Here is a 6,401-nt window from a genome sequence, read left to right on the forward strand (position 1 = left end):
ATTCGGAGGCTTGGAACTTAACATTAGCAATATGCTTGGATAAAGTTTGCTTTTGAAGAAGTTCCAGCTCGTGTGGGGAGCGTTTGTTAACGTTGTGGACATGGATTCATTTGTAAAGAAGTCGATGCTGGATTTGCAGAGAGACTCAGTCAGAAGCACCACTTATATTGGATCTGACAACAATGACACAGCAGTATAATTCACAGTAAGACATTTTACTTTATTTAAGTTACTGCGTTTCACTATTGCTTTGTTAAAAGAGATTGCTTGCTATGTCCTGTTGTAACATCCGTGTCTAAATACGTTTGTTGACCGTTTTAATTTACTAAAAACATTAAACGATTAATAAAAGGTACAACACTTAACAATACGACTGTAATTTAAAGGTAGAAATATACAAAGTTAGTTATAAGGAAGGATTTATCAACCGCAGTTTAGATTCTGATGCCCGTTTACTGTGTTGTATACGGTAATTTAGGCAAGTTGCGTTTGAAAGGTCAAACACTCAACAAAGCTTATTTTTTATCATATGACTGTGGTATTTAACATTACGTGAATGTAAAAGCAACCTCACAAGCACAATAGAAATATACAAAGTTATTGATAAGGATTTATTAGCCGCAGTTTAGATTCGGATGCACGCTTACTGTGTTGTATACGGTAATTTAGTCACGTCGAGTTTTGTTTCTACTTTAATATACGTATTGTCATTTATGTGTATCATGTTTAGCACCCAGAATCTTTTGTGTCTCAAACATATTTGTGTTCGGCTGCTATTTTTATCACATTAATGTTTTTAAAACATTTCCCTACATGTAATGATGGGGAACGAAGCTGTCCAATCATAGCAGTGGGTGTTTACGTTCAGGTCTTCAATGCGGCCCGCCCCTTCAAACGAACCATTCCTCAAGACAGCCACTAATCCATGTTACAAAATAGCGTATTACTTATTGCTTTTGATGTTTTTGAATGTAAAAACAACGCGAAATGCATAAGTAGACATCAATCAACGTCATAAAGCAATAAAATCGACCAATTCACGGCCCCTTTAAGCTGGTGGAAACCGCATACTTTCATCCTACTGAGACCTGCTCTGTTCTGCTCCTGTGACTGAATTCAACGCGCGACTCTGCTGAACTCTTCCCAGGTTTTCGTAACTGCTTTGGTTGTATATCGTTGGGGACTTTATCGTCTACATTCACTCTTCGGGACTTTCAAGTTCAGCGCGCAGCTTTGCTACATTAGCTGCGGTGGATTCAAGTCCTATTCATCCGACAACGACTAAAGAAAACATTCGGTTCATCTTCCGTCATTAATCACAGGTGGTGTCGTCTATTTACAGGTTAGACCGTGCTTTACTAACATGCAATTTTAATAAAAGTGATTAGAATTGAAAGTTAAAGTTTAAACTCAATGCTCTCATTGCAACTATTATTTTTTTGATGTGAAGATGGTTATATTGTGAATTAATAAATTTTCTTTGCTTAATTGTTGGTAAAATTATGTTGACATTCCTTTAGCCTATAATGGTTGAATGTAGAAGTATTGGGTTTATAGTTTTCAATCCACAAGTGCCTTATTGTCATTAATTGTCTTATTGCATGTTCAGTTTAAATGTCTGTTAAATATTTGTGAAATTTAGTCATTTTAAATTCTTAAAGTTGTAAAATGTCAATACAAGGTAAATCAACATCTCAGGGTGGTGAATTAATAGAGCAAAATGATTCAGTAATTATTTTGGAAGGGGCAGCAGCTAACTGTGATATTGCACCAGAAAATGAAAATGCAGAGGATACTATGAGGGATCGCCATGTATCTTGTACTTCATGTACAGTAAAATCTGAAGCAAGACAAAAAAGGTTTAATTCAGTTTTAACGAAGACAAATGATGAACCTAGGATATCAGTTCGTGAGAAACACTTGACGCCAAAGATGCAAGAGTTGAAGGAACAGGAATATGGTCAAAAGGAGAGAAAATTTGCATCTGCACAGCAAAATCCCTAGTGTTAAATTAACACTGCTCGGTGTTTATATAATCCACACCAAGATGGGTGTTAAAAAAACACTAAATCAGTGTTAAAGTTAATAAGATAATGAAGTGATTGAGTCATTAATAGTGAACACCTGCTGGACATTCCGTGTAAAATCAACTCAATTTTGGAAATGTTCATGTCTTAAAATTTATATTTTGTTGACTCTTTTTCTGGAGAAAATAATACTAAAATGAGGAAGAAAGCCAAATTATTAAATGCAATAGATGAAATCACCATAGTTAAATAAACACTATCATCATCTCTGTTTGAAAACTAAAATTACAACTTGCTTGCAGAGTTACATGGATGATAAGTTTAACTTCTAAAGAACTGCTGTAAATCTGGTTAATGAAGCAAGTCACCATTGCTCCGATTAGTGTTTCCTTTAGTTGGGTACTTGGGTCTTGAAGTTTAGTGTTAGTTTTCTTCTGCTAATTGGGGCAGTGTGTTTATAAAACACATCTGTTAAAGCAGAGGAAGATGAGAGAAATGAAGTCTAAAACTAACACTATGGTAATTAGTATGAAAGTAAAAATCTTGGGAGTCAATGATATCGTAAAAAAATTATCACTGAATCTAAGTGTTTAATTGATGTTCTGCCAAACCTGTGAAGCTCCCCTAAAATCCAACAGTGCTGTAAAAGTCCACATACCCTTAAGAGTTAAATATTGTTTACCCAAATCTAATCTGTGGTGCAAGGCAGACACACTGAGACATCAACAATCAGCCTATAAAACACAATCATGGTGACAATTAACAACAAAGCTTCATGCCGCAATGCATGCTGGGTATCAGGATTGTAGAAAACTCAATCATAAATCCCATCATGCATTGCAACATGACAAAAATTTAGCAACTTTCTTACCATTAACTGTCACCATTGTTGAGATTTGTATCAGAAATCATGAAGTCTCTCTTACGCAAAAAACAACAACAACAACAACAACAAACACACTAAAGCATTACGGCAGTCTTATTCAATACAATGTCATTTGCATAGAGCTTTTTTTATATGCCTGTTTCTTCATAATTAATTTATGATTAAATGTTTCAATGATTTGTAGAGTAGAAAATAATAAAAATAAACTGAGAAGGTCTGGAAGGTTTTCCCTCTACATGAAGCAATGAACAAGTGGTCTTACTAAGACATTGTTGCTATTGCTAAAAGAGGAGAGAGAGGAGATCAGTGAAGGTCAACGTACAAATGCCTAACTAAAGGAAACGTTAATCACAATAATGTTGACTTCAAATGAACCCAAAACAAACACAAACTTAAGATTAATGTGATACATTCTGTGATTACATCACGTCAGAAAGAAGATTTGTCTACTAAATCATGTGTGTGGATGCTGGAATAGTTGAGCACTTGTATTTTGTTCTGACAGCTGTTTAGAAGTTAAACTTATCCATTTAGAAAATAACTCAGCAAGTTATCATTTTATTTTTCAAACAGAGATGATGATAGAGAGGCAAACGTGAAAGATTGCAGCTTTTGAAGGCATACACCCAACAGTATTCATCTATTGTATTTAATAATCTGTCTTTCTTTATTATTTTAGTATTTTCTCCAGAAAACGAGTCATCAAAATAAAAATTTAGAAACAGGAAAATGTCCAAAATGCAATTGATTTGAATGACCAGCAGGTGTTCACCATTAATGTCTTAATCATCACTTCATTATCTTATTTACTTTAACACTGATTCAGAGTTATATTTTTAACACCAGTCTTTTTTAACACCGATCTTGGTGTGGATTATATAAACACCAAATAGTGTTGATTTAACACTGGTAGAGTTAATTTAACACTGGGGATTTTCCTGTGTGCATATGAAAAGTGGAAGACTGAAGTCCGAAACATTCGTTTAAAGTTAAAGCAACAATGCTCAGAGAGTGATCTGTGTAACATGATGGATGTTGTTGAGAACCAAGAATCTGTATTAAAAGGTTTATATGACAATTTGCGAGTCCATGCGCCACCAAATCAAGAAATTAGGAGGAAAATTGATGCATGCGTAGCTGTGACTGCAGACCTATCTAAATTACTGAAGGTTCGTTTAACTGAAGATGACATTGATTTTGAGCCTGAGGCAGAAAAGGCAAGATTATGCATGCTGTTTGATAATAAATATGCTAGGTCCATATTCGGATCTACGGTTTCCAGAGCCACAGTTGGTAGTTATCATTCTAACCCTGTATCGGAATCAGCCAGCATTTCCATTAGAAGGGCAGAAATCGCTGCAGAACTGGAAGCAATGAAAGCAGAAGCTGAGATGGAAAATGAAATTGAGATACATCGGCAACAACTGAAAAGGCTTGAAAACCGTAGAGACATTGAGGTTATGGAAGCCAAGCTGAAGGTTTATACAGAGGAAGAGTCAAAGGCCAAAAGCGTGCAATGTAGTCAAGAATGCAGTGATATAATTGATCCATGTCCATCTGTCAATAATAAATCACATCTGCAAGAGCCAAAGGTTAAAGGTGTGCAAGGTTGTCTAGTACGTAGTGATGCGACAAATCCCAGTTTAAGTGTCAATACTATGTCAAGTCTGCAAGAGCAAGTCACAAAGAATGAAACATCCTTATTGCAAAAACTCCAAGAGTCAATGTCTTTAACACGACTTCCTGTTCCAGAGCCTTCCATATTTTCTGGGGATCCTCTTAAGTTTATTGAAGAGGGCCAGCTCTGTTATGTCCTGCCGTCTGGATACCATAGAGGAGATAGGGGGAAGGAGGATGTTAGCTAGACTAAAATCTATAATGGGTAACACTTCTCACCCCTTGTATGAGACTGTAAGCTCCTTGAGAAGCACCTTTAGTAAAAGACTGCTGCATCCTCAATGTAAGAAGGAGCGCTTCCGCAGGTCCTTTATTCCAGCTGCAGTTAGACTTTTTAATGCAACATCTTAATTTAACACTGTTAGCTCCTCACAGAACCTACTATTCTACACCGGTCATTATTCTGTATTATGTATTTAAATGTGTATGGTGTTCTTTATTCATATACTTTTTCACTTTATTATTATTATGTTAATTATCATTATTATTATTACTATTGTTGCTGTCTTTTTCACGTCTTTTGAGCTGCTGTAACACCAAATTTCCCCCAATGGGGATTAATAAAGTTATCATCATATTGAATGGAGTAAAAGCTTCAAGGCTCTTATAGAGAGACGGTGCTCGGATCCAGCGGATAGACTGTTCTATTTACAAAAATACCTCAGTGGGGATGCAAAATCTGCCCTGGAAGGCAGTTTTTACAGGAAAGACGATCAGGCCTATCAACAAGCATGGGATAAGTTAAACGCAAGATATGGTCACTCCTTTGTGACCCAGCGTGCCTTCAGAGAGAGGCTCAATAGATGGCCGAAAATTGGCGCAAAGGAGTATATTAGGTTAAGAGAATTTAGTGACTTCTTGCAGTCATGTAGTGATGCTATGCCTCATGTTAAAGGCCTCCAGGTGTTGAATGATTGTGAGGAAAATCAAAGGATGTTGGCCAAGCTCCCTGACTGGGTGACGAGTAGATGGAACCGCCTGGTGACAGAGCAACTAGACCAAGCAAAGGATTATCCTGGCTTTAGCGAGTTCGCATCATTCATCTCAAAGGAGGCACGCATAGCATGTAACCTGGTATCATCACTGTATGCTTTAAAGACTTCTGATGAAAGGATGTTAAGAGAAACCAAACAGTCACGGGCAAACACATTTGTCACCAATGTTAAGGCTTCAGATGCAGAATGTGTTACTTCTAACTCAAATGATGCTGATGACTCGGAAGATCCTAGGGAATCTAGAGACTCACAGACAAATGATTCTGTTTTGGTCAAATCCCAGATAGCATGCAACCATTGAAACAATGTTAAAAACCGTTGATTTGTCAATGTTAATACCATTGAATCAATATCACGTTTGCACCCTCTATTAATATTGAAAAAATATTAAAATTTCAACAAATCACCATTATCGTGATCAGTATTTGCTTTAGTTGGGCCCTTTACTCTTGTGTTTTAATGGTAAGTTTCTTTGGCTGCTATTGCAAAGAAAACAAAGATCTAATGTTATCAAGTAGTTTAATTCTTGTAGATATACCCAAATAATATGAATGAAATACTGTTAAAGTTATGCAAAAAAATGATTTTACAGTACTAGTTGGAAACTGTGTCAGGACTGTTATTTTGAGGATTACAAAAACACCGTTAAAAAGTTAAACTACTGAATCTATCTCTGATATCATGAATCGGTCTATGAATCTCATCAATGGTGACGATCAACAAAAGAAAGCTTCATGCTGCAATGCATGCTGGGTATCATCGTAGTACTAAACTGATTTATAACTCCCAGCATGCATTGCAGTTGATTGTTTTATA

This window comes from Paramisgurnus dabryanus, chromosome 4 (assembly GCF_030506205.2).
Source record: "Paramisgurnus dabryanus chromosome 4, PD_genome_1.1, whole genome shotgun sequence".
NCBI lineage: Eukaryota > Metazoa > Chordata > Actinopteri > Cypriniformes > Cobitidae > Paramisgurnus > Paramisgurnus dabryanus.